The sequence below is a fragment of the Ischnura elegans genome, chromosome 2 (assembly GCF_921293095.1).
Source record: "Ischnura elegans chromosome 2, ioIscEleg1.1, whole genome shotgun sequence".
In the NCBI taxonomy this organism is placed as follows: domain Eukaryota; kingdom Metazoa; phylum Arthropoda; class Insecta; order Odonata; family Coenagrionidae; genus Ischnura; species Ischnura elegans.
The window spans coordinates 63,801,216-63,828,874 of record NC_060247.1 but is presented as its reverse complement, the minus strand read 5'-3'; the positions used below and the strand labels follow the sequence as shown (position 1 = coordinate 63,828,874).

The following is a 27,659-nucleotide window of genomic DNA, read 5'->3' as shown; positions in this document are numbered from 1 at the left end:
CCCGCTCTCTCCATCTCAGCAATTCCTCTTTCTCCCGCCCATCCCTCCCCCCTTCCTCTCCCCACTAACGCACTCAATCTTCCCATCACCCCTCCCCCTCTCTCCCCACTCCTCTCCCATCATCCCTTGACCTTCCTCCAGCCACGTTTCCTCCTCTCTCTCTCTCTCTCCCTCTCGCACCACACACACCATGCACACATGCAGCACAAGCGAAATCCCACACAAACCATCCCACCCGCACAATTCACACACACACATCTCCCCATTCCCCATAAAAAATAAAAGTTTTTTTTAATACTACCACACTACCTCGGCGAAAAGAAAATCGCTCTGCAAGTAAAAATTCCAATTGATTAACAATTTTATAATAGACAGCACACAACACTGCATTTCGAATATAAACGCTCAAAAGAATCGTTACGTACAATAGAGCTCAATTTATAATAAGGAATATAGAAATCCCAACAAACGATATACAAATGAGTTTTTTTTTATTTTGGCCATCATACAATAATGACTGAAAAATAGCGGAACAAACATAAGAAATTTAAATGACGTAGCGCGCTATCAATAAATCAGACAATGTATGTAGTGTAAAGTATATGTAAAAAATTTTTATGATTTAGATTTTTATGAATTAGTAAATTTACGCTTGCCGTATGTATCAGACTATGTAATATTACTATTGAATGACCAATGATTATACTTTTTATGCAATAAATTATTATATGGAGACAAAACTGCACGAAGATAGGTACTAAAACTGGAGAAAATTAAGTGCTATGCCCATTATTTCTCTACATCTGCGCAAAATTGAATAGTTTCTCGTTGATGCAGAAAAATTGCTCATTCTAACCTTAGGTAATAGAGTAATGTTTGAGTGCATTATATTCAAGGTTATGTAGGAAATGGAAATTTTTCATTATCTTCAGCAAAACTTTTCGCCAATGTAGCCAGCCCCCCCCCCTTAAAACATTCGCGGCAGAGGACCACCTTCATCTCTCCTCAGTGATGCTCCTAAATTCGACCCCATCCCACTCCCCGTTTAACCGATAACGTCTCCCCCACCCAACCTCGCTCCACCTCCCCTCCATCCTTCCCCTCCCTCTCCCGCCTTTCAAGTTCCGCTCCGCACATGCCCGCTTCGCCCTCAAACAACCGCGCTTACTCCTCCCGCCCCTCTCCCGGCAACAAAACACCCCGTAACCGCCAGCCAATGGGAAGGCTCCAAATGACGTAATCCCCACGCGGCACGTCCGACCAATGGGGAGCGCGGAAAGTGACGTCTTTGGGATTATTTTTAGAACTACCTCATCTCTCGCTATCCTTATCTCTCCTCCTCTCTTTTTAACCCACTCCAACGTCCGCCGTGGTGTTCCTCGGAGAGAGCCTTCCCTCCCCCACCTCCCGGATTGTGTGTGGATGGGGGAGGGACGGAGGGGTGGGGAAGGTAGGGGGAGGTTGTGGGCGTGTGGGGAGAGAGGAGATCATGTGGGAAAAAGGAGAAGGGAAGGGAAGGGGAGGAAACGTCGACGCCCGTGATGGTCCCCGCAGGCCGCCAGCAGTTTTGTGTTCGGCGTGCGATGTGCAGGATCAACATTCCCCAACAGTCGGTGCCGGCTTCTCGAGGAAGGCGTGAACCGCTCCCTCTTGTCTTCCACACCTACCAGGATAACACCGCAGCATCGGCGGGAAAGCGGCAACGTGCACCGTGATCCACCGCGAATAGTGCAAGGGTTCGCTTCCTTCCGGAAACGATCGCGGAAGAACAGGAAAATTAAAGAGAAACTAGTGCAAGATAACATACCAGTGAACATCTCCGCGAACAGAAAAGTGACACCTTATATTTTGGCAGGCCTTGTTTATTGTTTTCTCCAATCCGATTACCGCCAAAATTCTCGACATGTCCAGCTAGCGACCGGCAGGGTTTTTTTGTATAAAAATAATTATTTTAATTTAATATTCGCGAGGACTGGAGGACTCTTTAAGAGGATTGGATTCCGGAAGGGCCAAAGTTTCGCGGTTCGAAAGAAATAAAAACGAAACGATTCGAGTGGACATAAGTCTCCTGAGAAAGTTTTTTTTAATGGTTCGTCGAGTGTGACTGTCTTCCAAATTGTTAGATGCATTAAATTGTTACACCCGCCACTGTTTGTTCCTCCAAGCTGACTGGATTGGCACGGAGACGACACGGTGGCAACGTGGTGCGTCCACCGAAGGAGGATAACCACAAAGGTAAGGGATAGCAGTCTTTCATTTGTTTATTCATTAACGGAAATAGTCAACACAAACTTGAGTACTGCACACTCAGTACCGATTTCTTTTAAAATTATTTTATTGCAACACGCGCATGATGATATCCTCATATTCGCAAAATTAAAGAATGATCCCGTCGGTAGCCTTTAAAGGATCAATGCATTACGATTTACAATGAGCAAACATTTCACTATGACATTGGGATTTTACTATTTCATTTTATTGATGTTATTAGTCGCTCCCTATTCCTCTTCAACCAATTGTCTCTTTTCACTGTTATTAACCGCTGTCAACGAGCTTCCTGAGAAATATTTGCCCGTAAAGGCGACCACATTGTCTTTTAACGTTTAGTTTCAAAAATTATATTGAATATTAGTTTTAACAGCCAAACATGTGTTTTAAAAATATTTATACATGTGTCATTTCAAATTTTATATGCTAGATATAAATTCTTTTCGTATGCCTGACATAAATATGAAATAGGTACTTATTTCCATGAATCATTAAAATAAAAACATTTAAATTGTTTTAATTAATATTTATTGATTGTTCTCTAATCCGTGTTAATCAAAAATCAGCATCCTTGGACATGCTATGCACTCGACTCAAGTTATATCAGAATCAAGGAGTATAATTTCATTGGTTTACATGGAAAGCTATGAATCGATTGAGTTTTTTATTCTACCTTTATTGGCCGAAAGAGTGTATTTTCCAAATACAAGAAATATGCGGCTTTCCGTTTTGTATGAACATGTCTTATGAACATGTTGAACGTTAAGAGCACCCAACTATTGAAAATGAATGACTTTTGAATTATTTAAAAGTTGCCTACAAGATTTGCCTCTTGCAAAAAAAAACATTTTTGGCATATTATCCAACTATCGACGTGGTAACATGATTAAGAAATTATCTGTAATCAGGCAACGATCATTGTTGGTAAAGAGGACTACCTATGCAAAAAGTTCAAATATAATGTATTTAGATTATTTGATTATAATACGATGATATTTTAACAAAATAACAGTTATTTGCAAGCCAGCCTCCATAAAAAAATATTCGTGACCGCAGGGAAAAGATAAGAGCAATTAATTTTCTCTATATTATAAAACGAATTTTGCTGCTTCTCTCACCATCATGTACTCTGTACCTACACTCGATGACGGTACAGGGGACTCAATTGGTTGGATCTCGATGACATTTGAACTATTTACTGATGGGTGCAAGCCAGTCCTTGGAAACTATATTCGCGACCGCGGGGAGGTTTTCAGAGCGATTAATTCCCAGTCTTGTTGTGTTCAAATGGCGCAATTGTGCGAATCTTTAGCATCGTTCGCTTCTCCTCGCTGAACCCTCTCCGGTTGGCTCGAGGCCCGCTTTAGAGTTCCCGGCGGCCGGCTCCTAGTTTTCACCTCTCCGGGGCACGTGCGTTCGATTTCTGTTTACGTGGAGCGCGCGTAACTACCCCCACCTGCAGATCCAACCCACCCACGGCGCCTTATCAACAAAGCGGTCCCCTTGATTCTCATTCCCTTCGCCGGGAAGAGTTATTTCGGTTGGCCCTGCGAAGGCATTCATGCCAAAGGGCCGCCGTGACGCCGCTGAGAGATAGGTACGCGCGGCATCCCCCTGGTATGCCGCCGCACACTAAGACGAGCAACACCCTTGAAATTCCCGCCGTGGATTTCCTTCACTATGGGTTACTATGGTAGTAAACAAACCGCGAGTGACTTCACAATGAAGGGACCCAGTGGCTGATTTAATTGATAAAAATAGAGCAAAATTACAGGAAAAATAGACAAATACTTATACAAAAAATATTTGCACCAATTTTTAGCGGAAATATTCGTGGATTTTCTACGTGATCGGTTGCTAGGGTAGTAAACAAACCACGAGTGACACCTTACATGAAAAGGCCGGGAACCCAATTTCATTGTACAACACAAAATCTGTAAGTTTCGACGTGGTTATATTTGAAAACCAAGAAGGTAAATGAAACAACATTATTTCCCATTCACAATTTCTATTTGTTACCAGGAATTCCTCATGAACTCCGACACGATTGGTTGCAAACGCAGACAAAAATCCACAGCTAACCCTCCGTCGAACAGTCTGACACCAAACGATTTAGTTGCTCATCATTAAATTCGTATGTTTTGAGAAAATTGTTTGAAAAACGACGCAAAAGAGAGGAATAACCGACTAATTTTCCGAAAGAAAGGCTTATCTGTAAGCAGAATTCCAAGGATATCCTACGCGATGGATTGTTAGCGTAGTAAACATACCAAATGATATTTCCACGAATGCACTTAACTTAATCAATTTATCCTCTTTTTATGTGGCCCGAATTTTTTTCCAAATAGTTTTGAAAAATAATACTCACGAGAAAACAACACAATAACTTTAATTGATACATTAATTCGCTCGCCTCTCCAAAATCCCTTTGCGAACAAATCATTCGATTTTATGCGAGAGTGGTATCAGTACCTCATGATGATTTTCCAGGATCATACTAATTACAAACATATATAACAGCATTTTGAGTAGATAATTTGAAAATTGTTGTAAAAACTGAGGTTAACAACTCTTCAATTCCACAGAATATTCATATATGTATATTTTTTAATAAATTTCTTTAGACTAAGTTCATACGTAAAAATGTTGCACGAAAATAAATGAGATTGAAGATTCTGAAATTGATGTGCAATCTCAATTCAGTTCTTCTCTATTGTTTTATATGATGATCAGCACTGCTTTAAGTATGAATTATGATAATAGTTTTAATTGAATTATCGCACTCTTAAAAGTTATTGCAAAATTTCAGCAAATAGACACCACAACCACTAGGTTGTGGTATTAAACAATTTTCTGAAATAATACAAAACACATTGATGACTTCAATATGTTATGTATTATCTTAGGGTTATGTTTTAGTTTATTACCTTTTTTTATCGATCGATATGCGAGAATTCAGAGAGATTAAGCCTGAAAAGACTCTCATTATGGAATTATCCTTTCCGTTTTCACTATAACCACGCTATTAAATCCAAACAATCCATACCTTATGTACTTTAGCAACGCATCTTTTTTATTCGAATACTCATCTTCAATTTGTAAGAGTAAGAGCGTAGATAATAACATCATTACAAATGCTCTTCGTCTTCTTGTCCATTCACCTTATTCAATCTTGCATCCCTCTCCTCAGGCGGTAAACTCACAATCATGCATAGGATTACTTTCCCTCTAATGCATACCATGCCTCCATTTGAATTTATCTTCAAGAGAACTGCTTCACTAGTTAATGAGATCAAAGATACTTCCTTTCAACTTAAGTCGAAGGGCAAACTACAATATTGCGAAGGGAAAATTCAAAAACTCCAGACCAATAATTTAGGTACTTAAAAAAACTACTTTGAATCCAATGACAGTTGAAGCAGACATTTTTTACGCGTTGTAATTTTCTTAAGAAAAAATTGGCTGGTAGTTATTTATTTAATCTTTGGACGCATACTTATCATCATACGGCAACCCACAATTTTTCTTTGTTTAATTGATATTCTTAGTTATTCAAAAGATGTGCATGAATTATGATGAGTACAGTCACTCAGTGTATTGATTACCAGTCATGCATTTGGTAAGAAACAGTCGCTAAGTCACGAGTCAACGAGAATTCAACAATAGTACAACATCTCTAAACTACAAAATCATACTTTAACAGATCATTGGGGAGATTAGCGATTGTGATGGCCCTCGTTTATTGCAACTATTTTTATCAAGATATGGCGTAGGAACATAATATATTAAAAGTTTTAAAAATTTTCAACGTGATTTCGAAAAACGACTGGATGCGAGTACAATATGGTGGACCGAATTTAACTCAAATAATATCTGCTACGTGGCTCTGTTCTGTTGAGGACTATCACAACTATACGTAACTGTTGTGGAATCGACCAGATAAAAACATATCCTTTGCATAAAATTTTGGAAGTGCACATTATAATTTAATGACATAAAATATTAACATGAAATTAAGAAGGATAAAATTGAAAGTAAGGCACTCGTTTTCTTCAGCACCCCGAACTGGTTTTAGCGTGTAGTAATACCCCCGGTAATGTTAATTACTTGTCATTCTCACTGAGTTCGCACATTACTATGTCACCATTATCTATCTACATTACAAAGAATGCGCTAAACTTGGGAACTGACTTCTTGAGACTTATCTCTCATTGCTACGAGGGATTTTTAAGCGCTTACCGAATAGGAACATTAAAAAAAGTTCTGAATACCAACATATATTATTTTCTTTGAAAAACGGTACTTTCAGCATGAAATCAATTGATACGCTGTAACAAGGAGTAAAATATCACAAAATGTGATATAATGCTAACAAGGCTACGAAGACAAGGCTTCACAGAGTACAAACTTCGGAATCCACAATGAAAAGGAGTACGTCTCAAAGGAAAGCAATGAGTTTCTCTAAACGTCAACGTAAATTTTAGGAAGCCGATGAGAAATTCATCGCGATAATAATATTCTTTATAAAGCGATATGCACTATAAAAAATATGTTTAAGTCCGCGAGCTCTGCGCTGAGGGTAGAGAGAGCTATCGCAACTTTTGTCAACCACTACTTATTGTTAGCCACAGGAAGTCTACTCTTCTGTAAAACCTGGAAAAAGTGTGTGATTTTCCATAAAACTCCTGAAAAATTATTTGATCCATTCAATCCGATAACTGGGGCAAATGAAAGAAATATTTGAGTCCTACGTTTTTTTAGGGAATTCGATTCTGAATTATTACTAAGATGCCAAATAATGCTAATAATATATAGGAAGTACCGGAAGTAATTAACCCCATTTTATGAAAATTTTTAGTGAACCCAAGAGAAGTTATGGAATCCAAAGTATTGAATGAGTGGAAAAACTAAAATCGTCTCGTTTCACATTCATGGAAAAATAAAAATCCAACGGTAACTCTCCTCTCAAACTTTACTATTTGACCGATGAAGGTTTTCGAACTTATTGCCAATATCCAGGTAACATTTCCAATTCACTTTTCCAATTTCTCAAAATTATAACATTAAGTGCTTCGCAAACCAAGATTTGTCGACAAAATTTTTAATATCAACAATGCGGCCTATATAAAAGTTACCACAGTGACCACTTTTCAATTTATACACTGAATATCCACCATCATATCGGGCTCTATAATTGAGTAAATGTGAGACATGTATGAGCAAGTTCTAAATATCTAATCCAAGAGTTTTTTAATGCAATCCATTTAAATTTATCACTATTATACCAAATAAGTAAAGGCATATGACGAATGCCTCAACGTACTAAATGCTTATTTTTTTAAATTACCATAGAAGTTGGTAAATTCACGGAATCCGAAGCGTCGATTTTGGTGGACAACTCGCCCCGATATATATTTCCTTCTTTCAACCGCTATTTAATAAACGACGTCCCTCCCACACGCCCATGAGAGCTCACGGGAGCGATTCAGTTTGTTTTTTTTTTATAAACCGCTTCCCTTTAGCGGCTTCAGTCGCCTTTCAAAAGACGGCAAGGAAGATATGGACGAGGCGATGCTGACAAAAACGCGAGAGAAGTCCCGACCCGAAGAAGCGGGAAGGAGAGCTTGTTTTTCACAAGGGTTGCACTTGTCGCCGGAGTAATTGAGGAGGATTAGAGAGAGAGAGGGAGAGGGGGAAAGAGGGTGAAAGGTTATACATGGGCGGAGGGGACTGCAGGCTTGGGTTGGGAGGAGGTGGAGGAGATTTGTGAAGGAATGCCGGAACGAAAGATGTATCTCGAATTGAATGCGCACCCTGGCATGCGAAGGGCAGGATTCATTCTGATCTGCTAGTGCGAGGTGTGCCACCTTTGAGCCTCCAATGAATAATATTTCGAAGAGAGAACAAAACCATTAAGAGCTAGCTGCGCACACAATCAAACTGTATGTAGGACAATCAAGTATGTAGTGCCTGGATGGGGATTCAGTTAGTTTTAAGTCAGTTTTCGATTGAGTCGCTTTCCTTGGGTTAAAGTTGGCAGACATAAAGTCAAAAGTATGCAACGTGGGAAGGGACAAGTCTGTTTCCAAATATTTTACATCGGCAAATAGGCTGCGACGTTTTTCCGGGAAGCAGAAAAAAAATACCGAAGCAAAACATATAACAGTTGTTCTCATTATTCCTTTTTTGAACTAAAGCTCAGATCGTCCATTTATGTTTCTCCATTGGAGAATGCATTAGTGTTCAAGAAGGTTCTAATAATAGAACAAACGAGCATTTCAAAGAATGAACAGGAATATTAATGGATAACAGGGAGACTCTTTATTGCTCATTGATTTGATTATGTGAACTAGTAACCAATTGAGAAATACAGGCTCTCAAAATGTAAAGGAAGTCGACGGAAAATCGAAGACGAGACAATTTATTTTCACATCAAAAATGATGAACCAAAAGAAACTCAAGCAGAGTTGAATTGTTTCATTAGGAGTCACGTGTATCATGGTAACAACCAACCTAAAATGTACCATCATTATATCCTGAATAAAGTTCTAAGTGAGTTTTTCACTTGTTTTCTCCAAATTTTTCTTTAGCCGTGCATAGATTTTTTCACTAATTTCAATGGTTTTAATATTCATATGATTCCATTTACGTTGCTAAGGCATGAAATTTCATTTATATTTATTACAATTTGTAATTCTGTCATGTAACATCTTGTCAATTCAGGATGATTATACTAAAATGTGCATCGACCCTGGTCGACCCGGTTAATGGAATCGACCTGCTTAGGTGACGTAAAAATGTACGCAGCAAGCTGCAAGAAGTATATTCAAGTGCCTTCATTGATCTCACTCTGGCCCCTGTGAGCATTCCTGACCACAAATATTGCGAGCTTTGGGTCACTCAGCAAGCACAGTTTAGGCTTAAGCTATCTCCTATCAAACGATAACTCTGTTCTCAAGATTATCTCTTGCATTCGTCCACTAAGTGTCGGACTGGGAGAACAATGGAAGGACATAATAAAGTTTCTCCGTCATATTATTCAAACTGGTCGCGTAAACCTATAAACACTTCCCGTGTACCTGCGATGAAAGAGAACTGAGAAGACGGCCTGCATCCCTTGCCTCAGTAAAGAGGCTATCAATATTTTTGGCTACGTTAGATTGTGAGAAAAAGCGACCTCGAAAATACTCGGGCAGCATTCACAATGAGTTCACAACGATGGCATATTTACACGTGTATTTTCAAAGATGTTCATCAAAGAATACACCGTAAACCAAAGGGTTCAATACAATATTTTTGAGAAGACTCGCATGGGGCGCTAAAATTTTCTAGAAGAAGCACTGTTAATTATGAAGACGAAGAATAACACAAATATGGTGAAGAAGCTAGCTTCTTCGACTGGTTCTGAGGCAACTGATACTATAGAAGACAGAAGTTAATGGATGCATGAATTATGAATACGAATGAGAAAGCTTTAGTAATACTGAGAAATTATAATATTTGGTAACAAGACAAAGAAAACAAAGTTTCTGACAAAAGGAGAATAAAGAAGAGGAATGGTAAACCAATATTGGAATAGACTGTTGATGATGATATTATTAGGTGAAAGAATTAGTGATCTTCTGTCCTTTGTAGTGACGTAGTTGCTTACCATTTCTACTTGATTCTAAATAAATTTTTCCTGATATTTATTCATGATTCTTGCACCAGGTCGTTTATGTAATCTTCAAAAGTATTTGAAGTGATGTTTTGGAGGGGCATTTATCGCAAGGAAAGATAGAAATAGCAATAATTCACACAGAAAATGGCCCCACCTCGCTTATTAAAAAAAAACATTATGAGCGAGAGCAGAGCTCAAGCCACTCCTCTAAACTAACCCTTTTGGCGTGCAAATGTCATACATTCATGATAGAAAGGCAAGTGTCTTCTTGTGAGGTATCTGTGGTTTCTGTGAAGCTTCAGAAATCAGAATAATGAATCGTTAGAGTCTTAGGCACATACGTCCAAGTTTTTATCCGTATCACAACCTCGACACTTCGGTATTCCACAGTTCTATTCTAAATTCTTTTACACTGAAAGATGTAAGAAGGAATGTATGGAGGGGGCAGCAAGCCCCTTTCAAGTAATCATTAATCCTATAATTTTCGCATCAAATTTTATGCCTTCAGTATTTTCCCTTTTTATTCAATCTCCCCAGCAATGAGATGCTTAACACATTGCGTACGGCAGTGTTAAAATCAGTGGCACGTATTTTAACTGGAACACTTCAATATCCACTCCTCTCTTCCTTTAATCTAGTATTGTAAAGGGAACACAGGTAAAGAAATTAATGCGTGAAAGTAGCGGCTTTAAACACATAACTCTATAAGAAAAAAGATATGCAGATATTATAAATGCATACAGCTTATGTAAAAATATATTATTAACGATAGTTGCTCGTTATATATAAAAAAACTGATATAATTAAATTATATTGGCAAAATAAAAGGATTCAACAGCAAAAACGAGAAATATCGTTATCCGTCCTTGGCGCATGGCTCAGGAAAAACGAAGATTTTCGTGATCCGTACGCAACATGTTAAGTTGGCCAAAGGGTAGAATTACTATGATCCTGGGTCCGGATGAGAAATGTCTCTGGAAGGTCTGTATCATCGCACCGCATAATATGTTTGGAACGCGAGACACTTCGGCCCGTTTCAAATCACTTCACCAACAGACCACAAAGCTCTGAGAAAGGTATAGGCTCAAAAAAATATTGCTAGAAATGGGTGCTTCGGGGTATTTTTCATTCGTTTATCCTCTCCACAACAACGTTTGCCCTTCAACGCCTTCACTAATTTAAAAGGAGCCCAGAGCGCAACATAAGATACTGGATTTCCTTTAAGTGGGGATGAGCTATGATCCTCTGAGTTTGAGATGAATAGGAGGCGCGCCACCGTGGGGTCTCCATCATCACTTGCTAGTAATAAGATTTGAATCCATTAACTTCCCATCGCTCTACATACTAGACTACCACAGAAAAAAATATTTCGGCATACTGAACATCAGAGCAGTGTGATACCTCGGGAGAATTCACCATTCCCATAAGTTTCCTACCCTAAAATTTGTCCTAAAGAAGGCTTGTCGTGTATTGGAGTGGTGAAATAGTCATTTTTGCAATATCTTTAAAGGTAAGAATTTATAAATGTTTAATTTTTAATACAATAGCTTAACTCCTACGCTAAGGAACCTGTTTTCGTACGTATACCAATCTCGATTACCTTCGTAGGAGAATTGAAATTAAAGGGAATCCATGCTCTGTTTAAATCTAATAGGTGGTAGATTTATAGACTGACGATAATTCCATAAGTATAAGTTATAGTAGGTAGGCAGGCATTTGGAAGAGGCGACCGACACCTTAGGTCATTTGCATCATAGGAAAGGTTAGGGAAATAAGAGCGGAACCAGCTCTAAGCGAAAGGTGCCTAGGGGTTCACGGCTTAGTGTCGCATCTGACATACGCAGTGCTTCACTTGAAGTGCCCCCCACACAGCACTCGATGAGAGACCGGGCAATTTCTAAAAATAATATCACCAGCCGGGACTTGAACCTAGGCCCACGAGGTGGGAAGTCAACTATCAAACCACACCAGCCACATCTGATTAAAAAGTCCCTATAATCTTTCTTGTAGTAACAAGATGGGTTCCCGGTTCTCCTCTTTCGTTGTACATCACTCTACATCAGACCACGCCCGGAAAGGTTCGGCTATGTACTATATAGTTGGCAGTACGTTACCCTGGGGGCATTTTTCATTCCTATTCTCCTTCTAAAATTCATCATTCAATTAAATCAGCCCCATTCTCCTACTCCACTAGTGTCCTTAATAAAATTGCGCTAAGGAATGAAAAATTCCTCCGGGGTAGCTTACTGCCAACAATATTGTAAATCCCCAAACCTTTCCGGGCGTGGTCTGGTGTAGAGCGGGCATATATAGTAGTGTTGACAGTTGGTTACCCTGGAGGAATTTTTCATTCCTATTCTCTTTATGCGCCAATTATTTCCCTTGAACCACGTTCTTTGTTTAGTTAACTGGATCACCCCGGGGCACGAGATTCTCGAGCTAAAAGAGGATTGACCATGATCCTACGAGTTAGAGGAGGGTAAGAGGCGCCTCTGGAAGGTCTCTATCGTCGCCTAGTAATGTTCTGAAGATGAAGTGGCAGGGGGGGGAGTCGTGGGCGTTGTCCCATGCCCCTTCTTTACCCTACTTCCTCCTCCGCAGTCGCTCCACGCCTAATTGCCCCGCACACGCCCGCCTCTGCCCCTTGGCCAACCTCCTCTCTTCCGACCGGGCGGGTGTGGCACGGCGGAGGGGCGGATCGAATCGTGACGGGGGCTTTTGTGTGGGAAGGGGGGCGCTTTGGGAGCAATGGGACCGTGTAATTGGACGGCCGAGACGGTTGATTTGCCACCCGTCGAGATTCGGAAGAGAAAAAAAGTGTCCACCAAAGGACGAAAAATCAAGTATGGCACTTCCATACGTGACATTACCGGTTGAAACGGATTGGATTTTGGATCGGTTTGCGAGATTATCCGGTGTGAATCTGTTCTGAGTGGATGGAAATCTGGGTAAAATTTAACAGAGATTACTACACGAATTGCCATGAGAAAAAAATCCACCAAAGGACGAAATATCAAGTATGGCACTTCCATACGTGACACTACCGGTTGAAACGGATTGGATTTGGGATCGGTTTGCGAGATTCTCCGGAGTAAATCTATTTTGAGTGGGTGGAAATCTGGGTAAAATTAACAGAGATTACTACACGAATTGCCATGAGAAAAAAAAGCCTGAACCGAGAATCGAACCACGTACCTTTGACCTTCCGGGTCACTGCGCAAACCACTATGCTACCTAGATTCCTGAATTCCAATGGCAAGTGTAAGGAGGCTCATGGCACTATAACATGTTATAAATGTTATTTTATGATTACAGATATTTTATATATATATGCCTTTTATTATTCCTTTACAACGACTATCGCGTTGTCATCAGAACGCCCATTGAAGCTTAAACTACTCCAAAAAAATATACAATGCCTCTGATTTTACTCTATTACCTAACGATTTAAATGGATAAAATTCCATTACCAAATGGTCCGTTGAATAATGATGTTCCCACTCAGAGATTATATCCGGAAGTTGGTATGGATAGGTGAGGGTAGGTCTCAACCCAGACTAAGTCACTGGCATTCATTCCGGAGGGTTCCTTCCTCGCACGAAAAGGATTTTTGTTTGAGGGTTTCCAATGGCGTCAACCGGGACATTGATGTAGTATGCGTTGAAATTGATTGGTAACAGAAATTAAATTTGTGGAATCGTACCTAATTCTTCTGAGTCAAACACGGTTGAAAAAATCGGATTTTCAGGAAAAAATGACAATTGTACGGCGTAATTCAAGAGAGGAGGATACGGTGTCCGTTGTACTGCGAAAAAGATCAAGTAAGAGGGTCTAATCGAATTAGATGACTTTTTTCTCGTAAGAATTCTGCCTCGGTTAAATTTAGATTCTATTTCCTTTTGACGTCCACTGATTAGATTTACCATGTGCAACGAAAGACGATGGGAGATCCAGAGAACCTTCAAAGTCCTTTCTAACGACTTTTATTTCGTTATTAAGATCAAAATCGGCTAAGCTCTTCACTTCATTAAATATTACTTACAAAATATTAAAATCTATCCATAAATGATTCGTTTCATCTCAATAACAACTTCTAAAGCTGCTTTTTCTTTGGACTAGATATAATTTCTATATTTTCACGGGGCATATTATGGATTTGCGTTATTAGTAGTTATTTTTATACATACCGCTCGAGAGTTTACTGGTGGTGTTGTTTCCTTCTTAAGCATCTCCCACGCCATTTAGTACAAGTGTGAATCTGAAGGCTGAGATTTACCAGTGGAAACCGACTTATTTCAAGTGTAAGTATATAAATAATTAATCACTGCATCAAGGCTATGCTGAGGTGGTAAAAGGTAGATCTACTAGAGTAGTTAAAGAGGCTGGCAGGTATTTCTGTCATGAAACTATTACTTTGGTCCCATCACATCTTTTTCCACAAAAGAAAGGGAAAAGCTCAAGTGATATAACTTGTGAAATGGATACTAGTCACTTCCACGAAGTGAAGCCTTGAAGCATCGCTTGATACTGCTGTACGTAAAAAAAGGATCCGTGACTCTAAAAGTTTAAGCAGCACAATGTGCTTTTCAAATCGGATTTTCGTGCATTAGGGATATCTTACACCTTCTTTTCTAAAGCCTTGATTGTATAATGATCAATCACAAGAATAAGCGATCAGAGGGCTAGAGCATTATTTAAGAAATTAAAAAAAATTGCTCGATTCATGGCCGGAGGAAAACATTTTAACTGTCAAATGCGTAGTAGTATGATGAAAACGGCACAATATCGGCCCAGCATCATCTCGGAAATGTTTTTTGCCTGTCTTTCCTTTGACAATCCTCCCTCAAAAGATCTCGAAGCGAAGAGACACCGCTACTTTTCATCACAAATATTTCACACCAGGACGATGACGGCGCGAAACTTCTCCATTCATTGGCGTTCGAAGAAAATTCACCATTACACAAACACCTGGAGGGAGTATAGACAGCGCAATCATGTGTTGAGTGGAGCACGCCGCGCCGGGCTAAGTTTGAACAGTCATCCTCGCCGGATTGTCACTCGGTGACCAAGGATAAGGACCTCGAAGATGCCAGTTAAAGAATAAGAGGATGGAATAGCGGTGTACGGGTGAAAAGGTTCCGTATGCCTAGCAGTTTAAAAAAGAAAAAGGAACCGAAGGAATGAGAGAAGGCATTATAATCGTCCCAAAGACAGTCGAGTATATCACCGCGCCATGTGATCAAAATTATTGGATAGCATCATTCATCTTCTCCATTATTTCATAAAATCATTATATTCCCTTCATTCATATCCACCAGCAGTTTAGGTTAACGCCGCATAAGCATGAAAACAATAGCTAAATAACAAATAAGTGAAGGCAAATCACCCTTTGTAAGAGATGTTTTTTTCATATGAAAAACATTGCTCCGATCTATCTGCTCTTGAAATGATCTATGAAAATGTTCCAATGGCATTCGAAGTTCACATTTATTAAGTATCATTGGGCGAGTTACTTGTTGCCAGTAGCTCTTCGCCGTTCCACAAGAAGATCATGTCCCGTGATTGTTTTAACCAGGAGGAACAAGGAAACATCTCTCACACTAAAAAGCGGCTTGATCATTACCTTGGAGGGAGAAACGCGTTATCCTCCGAGTTTTCTTCCAGCACTGCAACGCATGTGGCAACACAGGCAGTAGTAGCCAAATATACATATTTTCAGAATCGGAGGCATTTTAAATCAAGTAAATTAGGTCTACGGTTTGCCCAGCATTGCACCATTATTTAATTAATTATAATTCCATCAGTTCTCAGCACTCTGCCAAATTATACGATTGTCTATAATGTATTACATCTAAAATTAAGAAAAAAATGTCCAGTTTCAGTCTGCAATTCGAAAACAACACTTGCTTTCTGATAGATCATAGATGACTCTCTATATTCAGTAATTAAGTAAATATTACTCTTCGATAGCTTATGAATTAAGAGTAAACAAGAAGAAGAATCGAGTAATTAAGGGAGAAGCCGTGCCGTTCGATCCTAAATAGTCCAGATCTATGACTGCCAAAAGGTTATTTATTTTCTTAGATCAACTCCCTTAGAAATATATTAAGACTAAATATCGTTACTAAGGAAAAATCCCGTTTCAACTAACGTGAATGAAGCTGCATCATTTCCTTTAGCTCTCTCCGAAATCGCGACGCGAAGCGCTCAGTAACTGCTTTTCCTCGAATGAATTCCCGCCTAGTTCACGCATTGCCTGCAATCCGGCGGCTGCCCCACTATTTGAATTTGCATCATATGATTATCAAAACTTCAATAGTTTTTCAAGACACCTTTTTCCTTAAATTAATCGACAGACCCATAAAATGCGTCTTTAATAATTTTCTTGCACTACCGCATTTAATGCGGTAACATTAGGGTATTCAGTCATTGCCGACCACGAATACTGACGTACCAAACATCCTAAATTTTGAAAGTTTTTTCTCAAAATAAATTAAAACAAAAATATTAATGTACAATATTTTGAATTATTTTCATGTCTGGTATTCATAAAACTAAAAAAAATTGCGCGGACAATTTTATTCAAATGAACATCAATGGCATACGTAATTACTAAAATAACGTTGAACTTCTATTTTATTCGACCGTGTGGTTGAAATTGTGTATTATTCTATTTTAAATATTTTTAAATGCGAGTCTTTCGAACAATTTGGATAGCAGTCATGAGAGTGAAGTATTTTTCATCGCATATTTAAATGCACAGAGAAATTATAGATTTTTGACCAGGTCATAGACTGATTTAAGTATTCCTGGATCTCGGTAATAACTTTTACGGGAGTCACCCGCAATGCACAAATTGTGCGAAAAATCCACAGAGAAAAAAATAATTCGCCTCGGCCAGGATTTTTTTTTAGGTCATAGACCTCAAAGGGCGTAGAGAGGTATTCGAAACTTTTATCAACTAGAACAAGGAGTGCATAGGGAATAGAGTGACTGGTAGAATGGCGTGACGGTTTGCTATACATGGTTGCAGCACGCGCGTAATAGCCGCGTCATTTAGAAGATAATAGCGACGCTTATAAGAGGAAGAATGAACCGGTATGCATTCTCTTATTTGCAATTACCTTTTAAGTTAGAATTCGCAACGCGATTTAATGTCATCATCGGCGTAAAATTGTTCGTAACATTGTCCGCGCATGATTAGTTTAGATGATCCCATGTCACTAAGTACAAAAATGATACAAATTGATGCGCATTTTATTAGAAAGAAGAAATGAGTAACTTTTGCCAGGTGGGAACTTATATGAGAACGTGAAGACAGTAGGACTTCAAGGATAAACGAGGAGGTTGGGCAAGAATTTCCGGTAAACGCTAATATTCTTCCTTAAGTTGGTTACTTTTTTTCCAGAAGGTTATAAAGATAAGACTAGGTAGACAAAGAAAGTGATTTACAACCCACAAGGGAATTATCTTTTCAAGAATGCACACAGGAAAACTTATGACACTCAACTCACTCGACCAGCTCGGCAAGGAATCCACTTACTCAAGACTATGCACTAAGATATATCCAAAGCTGTAAATCAGACAAAAATGAATGAAGATACAGAAGAAGTCAGATGGGGGTAACGAAGCTAAAGAGTTACTTAAAACAAATACGAATTAGCTGTTATCACGGAGAAATTTCTCGATAATGACAAACTATACTTACATGTCCAGCAAATATGATAAAATAAGAGATATTTTGCCGGGTGGGAAACAGAAATGTTTCCAACCCAAGCAATATAAGACTTCCATTTTTGCTAGTTGAAATCAGGCTCGCAATTCTCTCAATGTGGACCTATTTTTCTATGAATATAGTATTCTCGTTCAAGTAACTGGCTGGAGTCCTGGCTTGCGGGGTAGTGTGTCGATGCAGTTCCTAGGTACCAACCAACATCACTGAATCAAATACGGAGAAGCATGAAATTTTTAAGACTGAAATTGAAATTCTACATTGTACTGGTTGCTTTCTTGAGGTCAGCACGTTTGCAATACAATGGAGATGTAAACTATCACGGTAGAATCGTAGAAGTGAGTGGTATGCCATAATAGATTTAAAATTCATCACGTCCGTTAGGAATGAAAACCCTTCCCATAATAATACAACGCACGAATTCCTTCATTTTTTGGCGAGATAATGTTTTGACAGCCGTGTGACGAGAGGATATTCGCGCAGGAGAATCGCACTGATAACATTTTCTGTGCGGTTATACTGAATAGAAAGATGTATGGAGGCAATTATGCGTAGGATCGGGCAAATGTCATCTGTATTCTCCGAAGGAACTCTAAATTTTTATTTGGGAATACAAACACCGAAATGCTATCGCCCTATGGACAGGTAGGGTACCATGAAAAATTACATTTAAATAGTAATTTAAGCTTCAACTCACAGTTTCAAGAAGACACTCACCGTCCACAAAAAAGGGCTCGCGGAACTGCAACGATTCGATGTCACTAAGGAAAGAGATGCAATATTTTCAGCAACGTAAAGGGTAATTATATCTTTCACAACAAATAAGCATGGATTAAAACCGTGTAGCACGAAAGAGTCAAGTGATACCTGAAGTCGCTGGATGGAAGAATGTGTTTGGTTCATGCATTCCCAGCATTCACATTTTTGCTTGCAATGCAAACGTGAGCTGCTTTAATATGATACCTTTGAACTATGGCTAATAATTCACAACATGGGAATGAAATATAAAACTAGCCCGGTGGAAGACCCGAAAAGGCTTAAGACAAACTATTTTTAGGAATTGAATCCAAACTAATAGCATTCTGTCCTTATGAACCTAAATGTAATTTTGAATAGCAAAATTTAACCAAACAATGAAAATCATCCGTGACCCAAGAAGTAAGCTTGTTTTCTTAAATCTTGTAACTTACTACATGTGTCAGAAACCTCCCTTCATCAGTTTTTACGAAAAATTGGAGCTGAAACGTGATGGGAAACCATTTATAACTCTTTTGAGAACCAACAAAACTGATGCATGTTGAAATTGACTCGATTTCTTTTTTACATGGGAAACATTTTTCGAAAAAAACGGAACCCTAACATCAAATATGATAGTAAAACCCCTACCACTTTGCTATGGGCGCGTTATGCAAAATTCGTTCTTTAAAATGACACCAAACACATATTCCTCGCATCAAGGTTGTTAAGAAATAACACAAAAGCATTGAAAATGGCCACCACTGAGGTATAGATCTACTGTACTGAGGTCAGCATGGTAAGAGCTAATTTAGGCGTAACTGTTGCCCTACTTTTGTCAAAACTTGATATAGGAAAATGCACCCTCTCCGCCTCAGTAAATCTCGCAAGTTCTGGAGCCAAAGGACATCCAAGAGGACGGCGGAGAAACGCCTCGAGTTGGGGGGCAAGACATCGGCTCTTTTCCATCCGAGTGACCTCTTCTCATCGTTCCGGAAAGCACTTCAAAGAAAACGATCCCGGTGGTCTCCGCGGAACACCGGCTACAAGGGAACGGTAGCTCCGATGCCACGGGAGGAACAAATTTATTATCTTTTCCCTGTCATTTCGCGTTAGCCGTTGGATGCATACTTCCTTACAGTAGTTTCTATTTGTTTCCGTCGACGTCTCTGAGCAATACTTAAACGTTAACACTGCCCGCACAAATAGTCAAACGAACAGGGTTGAATACAAGAAAGAAATTGGAATGCATTAAAAAGGTTAAGGTAGCAAAATTAAAGAATACACTCATCTTCAGTGCTTTAATATTACGCACAAAAATATATTCAATTTTGTTTTTTGACGCATTCCGTCCCACAGTATACCTTTCAAATATTTAAACTCCAGCTCCCGTATTTTCATATTCGTGGTATTTTACAATATATATATAGTTATGCGATTTAAAGACTACAAAAACTAAATTTTAATCGATAAAAAGTAGTTTTGGAACCCATCCACAAAAGAGGTCAATGAAAAATAGAGCCTCAATAGTCTTAATATGTTAGCTACTTTATGGAAACCATGAATGTACCTCTCAATCACTCACTGATTTCATTCGAAGGTTGATTTGTATTGCATCGATGAAGGTAGGGCTCGATCCAAACTTAGTCACAGGCTTGTAAATTTTACACATGAAGGGTAGAGCGGCCAGTTCGTTTCTCTGAGCCACCTTCCAGTTACAAGGAATTTTTACTTTTTAACGGGATTTGAACCCGAGACTCATCAATCGAAAGCTCAACGCTTTATACACTGGGTAACCAAGCTCCCCCACACTTATTACATTAACCACAACAGTACTTAATTGCCAAAAAATAACACTTGACCAGAAAGAAGTCTTACTGGGAGAATAACTATTGTCACAGTGCTGGCTCAAGAATGGCCATGCTAGCCTCTTTAAACTTCGAGTGCTACATCGTCTTCCTTGCATGAGCAGATTTAAGTGGACCGGAAACATAAATTTGGTTATCACTTTTCCATTTAAAAATACTGGCGTAAAATGAAAAATGAATGCGCAAATGCCTGATAGCGAGGAAAAATTCCCTCTTGTGAAGGGAGAGTGTACAAAATAGGCACCCAAAAATAAGAAACCTCATCTGTGACCTCGTAAACCTCGCTTCGGCAGCAGAACTGGAAAGATAAACTCTAGTTAAAGGAAGTTATATTTTCACAAGTGATCCTGTTTTACCAGCTTTCATTCATTTCGCGAGCTTTATACTTGCAATGAAATGTTTTGCTTACATACAATAATAAATAGCATAAAAGATACAGTGTCCGGCGTGATGCGGTGGAAATCTTTGATATTCAGCTTATTAAAACAACATGTCTGTTTCCACACTATTTTATTTTCACCGACCATAATTCCGGCAACTTGTGCCATTGTCAAGGCACAAGTTGCCGAAACCATGGTCGGTGAAAATAAAATAGTGTGGAAACAGACAAGTTGTTTTCATAATCTGAATAAATACCATCTCTGAACATCTCTCTGAATGAGGATTCGTATAGTTACGGCAATTAGAGAACACCGGAATGCGAATGAGGTTGAGAGCTGGTACGGAGGATGCGAGTTCTCGCATTATTCTATTACTGCAGAAAATAATATGCCATGATGTCAATAAAAACAAAAAAATCACATATACCCCTCACAAGGCTTATAAGTACAATAACGGTTTACCAAAAATTAGTTTTACATAAAAAGTTAAATCTACATACCAGTTTTCACTAAAGCATCTCTCCAAAAAGAGTACCCAAAATTTCACAAACCTAACTATGTATCCTTAGCAGAGCTCAACCTTCGCGGTAGTCGCCACAAGATATTTTTACAGTCAAAAGACTCGATAAACATGACTCCATTAGAGCAGACACGATAGAGTACCAGAGAGCTTGTTCTTAGATGTTTTTTCTGGTCAAAATCGAGTACTAGTTCAAAATACGTAACGGAAGGCTATCCTATAGACTTAAAGGTATTCTATCCCTTTACCATTGTATTTTCACTCATATCTGCTAACAGCCGAAGATTTAACATTCTAGAAGTTGTGCCCAGGAGGACATTTTAATTCACATTATTTCTTTCAATATTTTTGACTTTAAGGAACCATGATATAATATTCGTTAATGAATAATGCATTACAAACAGATAAAAACAATGCAGTTATCGGAGATATATTGAATGTAAATTATTTAGGCTCATATCATGAGAAGCAATTATTTCGGCACTTAAATTTGAGCACATTGAGTATACCTCCACACTTAGGTTGAGACTTCCGTCTTTATAAAGATATCGCTGATAAAGGACCTTGTATTTTGCCCCATCATTCAAATTATCACACCCGTACGCTGAGGGAAACATCAAAACGTAATATAAAGACGACCAAAGAATAATTTAAAAAATGCAAAATATTTCTATCAGAAAAGCGCAATTGACTTTTTCTGCTCATATCAATACAAATAAATTATTACCAATCACCTTACTCAGGCACCTTAACACTCGGTTAAATTTATTCGTACATGCTATGCGAGAAATTGGAAAATTGGAACAAGGCTTGCTTTTACCAGGCGCTCCTCTTCGGCCTAAGGGACTGCAATTTCCCGCTGCTGCGACGCGACGCGACGGTGGGAGACTACGGGGCAGCCACGCGTGGGCGCGAAGTGACGGTGACCACCCCGGGGACGGATCGGGAATCTCCGGCCGAAGAAGAGGGTCGCAAAGCGGTGCTTTCCGGCGCCGCGGCTCGCCGTGTGCGGCGGAGGGCTACCCTCTTCTCCGGCAGCCGTCACCGTCACTCCTCGCCCGCGCGCCTAACCACTCGGACACGTATTTGTAATTCCCAGGGGTTGCATTGCCGCAGTGCATTGATTTACTCCATTGGGTACTCGGAATCGAATCTCAGTGTTGCAATAATTATTTCAGAGTAATTCTACCTGCCTTCTCGCGAGCACTTTAATACAGTATGCCGTCCCTACGTGCATGCAGCTCGGTCCTAGAAGTAATGGAATTTTACTTCTCGTGTTATAGAAAATAGGAACTGAGGAAAACAAACCATTCGAGACGAGAATGTGACAACAAGGATTGTATTCTTACCGTTACTAGAGCCTTGTATTCTTAAGATTTTCAATTTGATACCAATGGCAGATAAAGGGATGGCCGCCCCCAACACCCATATTATCAAGAAAGATTGAAAAATGTAAATTTTGCAGTTGCTCTTCGATGAAAATTTTTATTCAACCATGTAAACAAGCAAAACTTACAATGATTGATCAATTTTAAGAATTAACCTGTCAACGAATTATTATCACAGAAATATTACTCACCGCTGAAAGGTATTGCATCAACAATATCCCGCAAATAAGTGATAAATCGCCCCTATACCCCAATAAAACGACCTCATTCCGCCCCTAGGCTTGAAATCATGAGCATGATTAATAAATAAGCTATTTCTTTCCGGTCTGATAGCTATTTAAAAGGGTTCTTCATATAGAAATGCGTGATACGCAATTAAGAGTGGAGACAAACGACTGCAAAGAATTTTACTCGATACGCGAGTCACTACTATCACCATTCAAATACTAATAGAAATGATATCACATTTATAACACGAATCAACTTTTTCCACCGATAACATGTCTCCAGTTATTAACACGTTTTTCAGTCATTATAATAGAACAATTCTTATCATATTATTAATATCGAATTCTCCATCCATATAAGAGATAAAAGAATTTATAAAAAATAATATATTAAGCATCGAAACGGAGAAAGAACGATAAATACTCAGCGTCACGTGCAATTACATTTATACCAAAACAGAACTTTTTATCATTGCCTGCTGAGAAACCATCAACAAATTAGAAATCCGGCAAGCAAATGATATTAATTTAATGCCAAATATATACGCTATAACAACGCAATTGCCTTCGTCAGTACGGAGGGTCGTGTTAGTATTACCTACGACCTTCCTCAGTCATCTTGTTTCGGTGAAATTTGTGCGGACATGTAATGCGAGAAATTCGAAAACTGTGACTTGAAGCGCACGTCATACCAACAGCCAATGATAAAGTATGAACATGGGAGGCAGGGTGACAGGCTGAAACCCAACCACACCTGGGACACGGCGTTAGACGTCTCTCACTTGTCCCCTATCCTTGTTGAAGTGTCGTCCTCGCACGAGACGCGCCCCCCGCGCCAAAAGCCTGAAAAATCGAAAAGAGGTAGACCTGCCCTTTGAGTACACCGAAATCACATCTCTCGCCCAGCAATCGCACTGCAAGATAAGATAGAAGCTAAGCAGATGAAGGAAAGACAATAGAACAAGGCTTAAGGATTCTTTGTTCGGCGACGACATTACTTCAAGAGGGAGGAGCTCACAGCAATATTCTTTCCTCGATAAGAGCTTAATTTCACTCTCGTGAATCTTCAGTGCACGAAAAATAATAAACTTATTTCAGTCCTCATGTAAAGTTAGAATAATTTTAAATAGATGAAGAGGATTCCTTCCAATTAATTTGGATTAATTGTTAGTTATGAGAGGTTTGAATATCACAGTAAAATTACCACAAGAATTTGGAATTCAATGCTCACAAATGAAATATTTGTTTATAATCTTATGCAAATTGCTATTTATATGCCTTGTAAAACATTATTGGACTGATTCTTGGAGTAGTATTTGAAAACATTTGTTCCTAATGCAGGCATTTAACAAGCGAAAACGTTGCAATCAAAATTAGAAGGCATGATTTCGAGATTTTGGAAACCTTGCTCATGGATAAGAGTAATTTAGCATAGCGTAAAGAATGTTATCTTATCATAATGCTAACATATAACAAATATTAAAATTTGCACTCACATATCAAGAAACCATTCCAAATTTACACAAAGGAGTCCAGTTGGTGACAGTAACTTTATTGAAAAACTCGGAAGTATAAAAATATGCAAGAAAATAGAAATTTACTAATTTTTTGATCGTCTAAAAAAACGGTGTTTCATGACTATACAAAATATTCTTCCTCAAAAATTTTCTTGCACTACACCAAGCGACGTGAAGCTAAAAGCAGTTATTCTTGCAAACTGACGCTACGGCTAAATTATAACCGTAATTTCACTATCTTGTCTCGTATTTTACTTAAGCTGCACTAAAGGGTAGTAACGCGCCATGTTAGTCTTTATGAAACTTTTGAAGCCATTCAATTCAATCCCATTGCCCTGGAATTGCATTTTCACCTCAGGAAATACGTCGAACGTTATTTCCTTAAGATTTCCGACAACTTTGAGCAATGTAGACAGGAAACACCTTAGAACTACAACCTTTATTCATTTTTTCGCACACCTTGTCATATTTTCATGCTTCTTCGTCTTTCAAAAACCATTCTGTACGCCTTGTAAATCACTTCAACCCAACTGCTATCGAGGAAACTCTATCCACCATCTTTCCATTCCACACTCTTTCAATATAGAACTGCAATTACTATGGCTTCAAAAATCATCTCTGTAACCTATGATCTGTACAAGGAATATGCCGCTAATTAGTTATCCAATTATTTTTTTATTTCGGGAAATGCAATCAGTTGTGTAGATAAATACGGAAAAAGAGAAGTTTTTTTAAATATGTTAAATAGCCACGGCATCATCCTTTCCATTCAAAACATTGTAATGTTCTTAAGCCAGAGCGTTCAGCGAAGTTAATTAGAGATTATAGATTATTAATTGGTGATTTAATATTTTTATAGATTTGACTTTGGCCAAATTAGAAAGATGAAATGGCTCTTCATTCGCATCGATTGCATTAGAACAATATAAACACACAACGAATAAAAACTTTCGAATAGAATTGCCGCAGTTGTGTCCGAGTATAATCCCTTGTCAATGCCACAAAATATTCATCTTCAATCATAATAGGCAGCACATGCTAATGTATGCTCTATATAGCGATGGCTTGAGGTACGGGAGGGTTGGAAGTGTTTTAGATCAAACTAAATTTAAGATCTCACGGTGACATTGTCTCATCGGAATACACAATCGCTAAATCTACGATGATTTAAGTCACAATTCATTGCATACACGTCCTTTTAACTATGATAATACTGAGAATCATTTTTAGTGTGTTATCGTACATACTCTACCACAATGACACCAACTGTATACACCCTTTTTCGCAGGCATACATGAAAAAAATTAATTATTTTCCGAGAAACTCACGAGGTCAGAGATTTCATCAACAAAGCGTGCATTAGCGGTTAGCGTGGTCGTGGGTTAGCACGATTTTTTCAGCATCAGTGGTATGAAGAGGGGTAAATGAAAGATGCAATAAAAGTTAAAGCTACACGTGAAAATAAATGTGAAGCCTCAGATGAGGTGCTGCTGCGAGCATGGGATGACCTGATAGGCAAGGTCTCCACGTTCTGCGAACTCTGACAACAGAGCGTGTTCAGGGGTGTTCAAGTTGGCGAAGAAAAGTGTTTATTACCGTTTTCATCTGGGCACAAGTGGAATAGTCAAGCTGAGAGTGAGATAGGCAACATGAGCACAATTTAGGACTTTTATACGAGTTCTAAAACTAAACTTGCTAAAATAACCCCTAAGTCATGTTGGACTGTGCAATAACATTTGTGAAAATGGTACGGTGCACAACTTTTCTGACGAACATCTTGTGAAACGGCTTTTAGAATTTCAAAGGAGTCGAATCAAACCAAAAATCCCAGATTTTAAGTATTGAACCTTTTGATGAGGTCTCAGAATCCTGGAAACCTAGGATGCTATCTTCAAAGCACGACCTGATCCCGGAACGCGCTGACCGTAAGGAAAGTAAGACCGTCTCGAAAACGCTGAATCTTAATTACGGGGTTCGTTAAGGAAAGAGTCCGTTTGCCTTGCATCGACGAGTAATATTTCACTCCTTTCCTCTTTTGCTTTCGAAATAGACTCGCGTTGCGATTTCCAGCCTAAGAGAGAGGGAGTTGGAGGGAGATGAATAAAATGAACGATTCTCCGCCCCTTTCGTTTCGTAACGGTCCATAGTGGCCCCCCACTTCCCCATCATCCCTCAAGGAAACCCTCCGTTACGTCCAATTCTTTATGTGCCTGCCTTCTTTTCCTCTTTCACGTATTTCTCTTATTTCATTTCGCTTTTTCCGTTTTTTTTTATACACCCTCGGCATCTTCCTTTCAATTTTTTTAACGCTCTCAATGCGAAGTGAGTTTTATTTCGATTCTATCTGCAAACATATCCGGTCGTGATCCCTCCGATGAATTTTCTAATTTCCGCCGCTCTAGCCTTCTATACACACAGTTTATAGATCCCTTCCTAAAAATTCTAAGAGCATACAGGGCGTTTCAGGAGGAATCTGCAATACTTCAGGAGGTGGTAGGGGAGAAAATTATAAGCATTTCTTTCCTAAATAAACATGGGGTCGCAACTTCCTAATTATTGAGCTGTGGCAACGCAAGCATTTTGTGAATGTGACTTGCAGTTACCATGAAAATAATTTTTATTGGGTATTCTGGAGTTTTAAGAGTATTTAATAATTGAGAGTGAGCAAAATGTGCGATTATAATTTTTTCAAACAATTAATCTGAAAATGGTTGAGATTGCGCAATCGCATTGCTGATACTCACTCAAAGCTATCGATCAATTAGGTTCAAAGATTACCCGGTATAATTTAAATTTCCTTGAATGGCACTCGTTACCCCTTCCAATATTGCATTGTTGACACTGATGGTCATGATCGTCATTCTTCACAAAGGAGTATGTATGTACTTAAATGTTATAAATGCGCATTTTACGCATGCTAAAACATTTTATTTACGCGAGTTACAGCTGACAGGAAACACCTTATTTGACATTTACATTAAAACAATGGATGGATGAAGAGGAAAAAAATCAAAAATCTAAAAAACGAGTTTCATGATATAAACTTTGAGCACATTCCGGAACTTCAACATTTCCGGCTTCACAAAGCCGCGTGAATAAATGCCTAAAAAAGAATGCATCAAGGAAAACAAGATATCAGCATCTCACAGGGTAACCAAATACTTTTCAGAGGAAGAAGCGACGACTGGCGTCTGCCTTGGGCTCAAGGTATTTCATCTTTTTCACCATCAATCCATCCAACGTCTCCATCTTTGCCTTATCTCTTATCTCTTCCGGAGCTCATATTCTCTCGCTGAGCGGTGGAAAATTCCCTTCCACTAACCCAAAACAGCATCTCCAGAACGTCTATTCACTACAGAGCAAG

General features: G+C 38.9%; 1 protein-coding gene across 3 annotated transcripts in view; it reads left to right on the top strand.

The window, feature by feature from the left end:
- The first annotated feature begins 1,516 nt into the window (after positions 1-1,516).
- LOC124153849 (activating transcription factor 3) overlaps positions 1,517-27,659 on the top strand; it is a 122,291-nt gene continuing 96,148 nt past the window's right edge. For all 3 annotated transcript variants that reach the window (XM_046527232.1, XM_046527233.1, XM_046527230.1), the window contains exon 1: positions 1,517-2,235. The gene's annotated coding sequence lies outside the window, so the exon portion shown is untranslated. The remainder of the gene's footprint in view (positions 2,236-27,659) is intronic.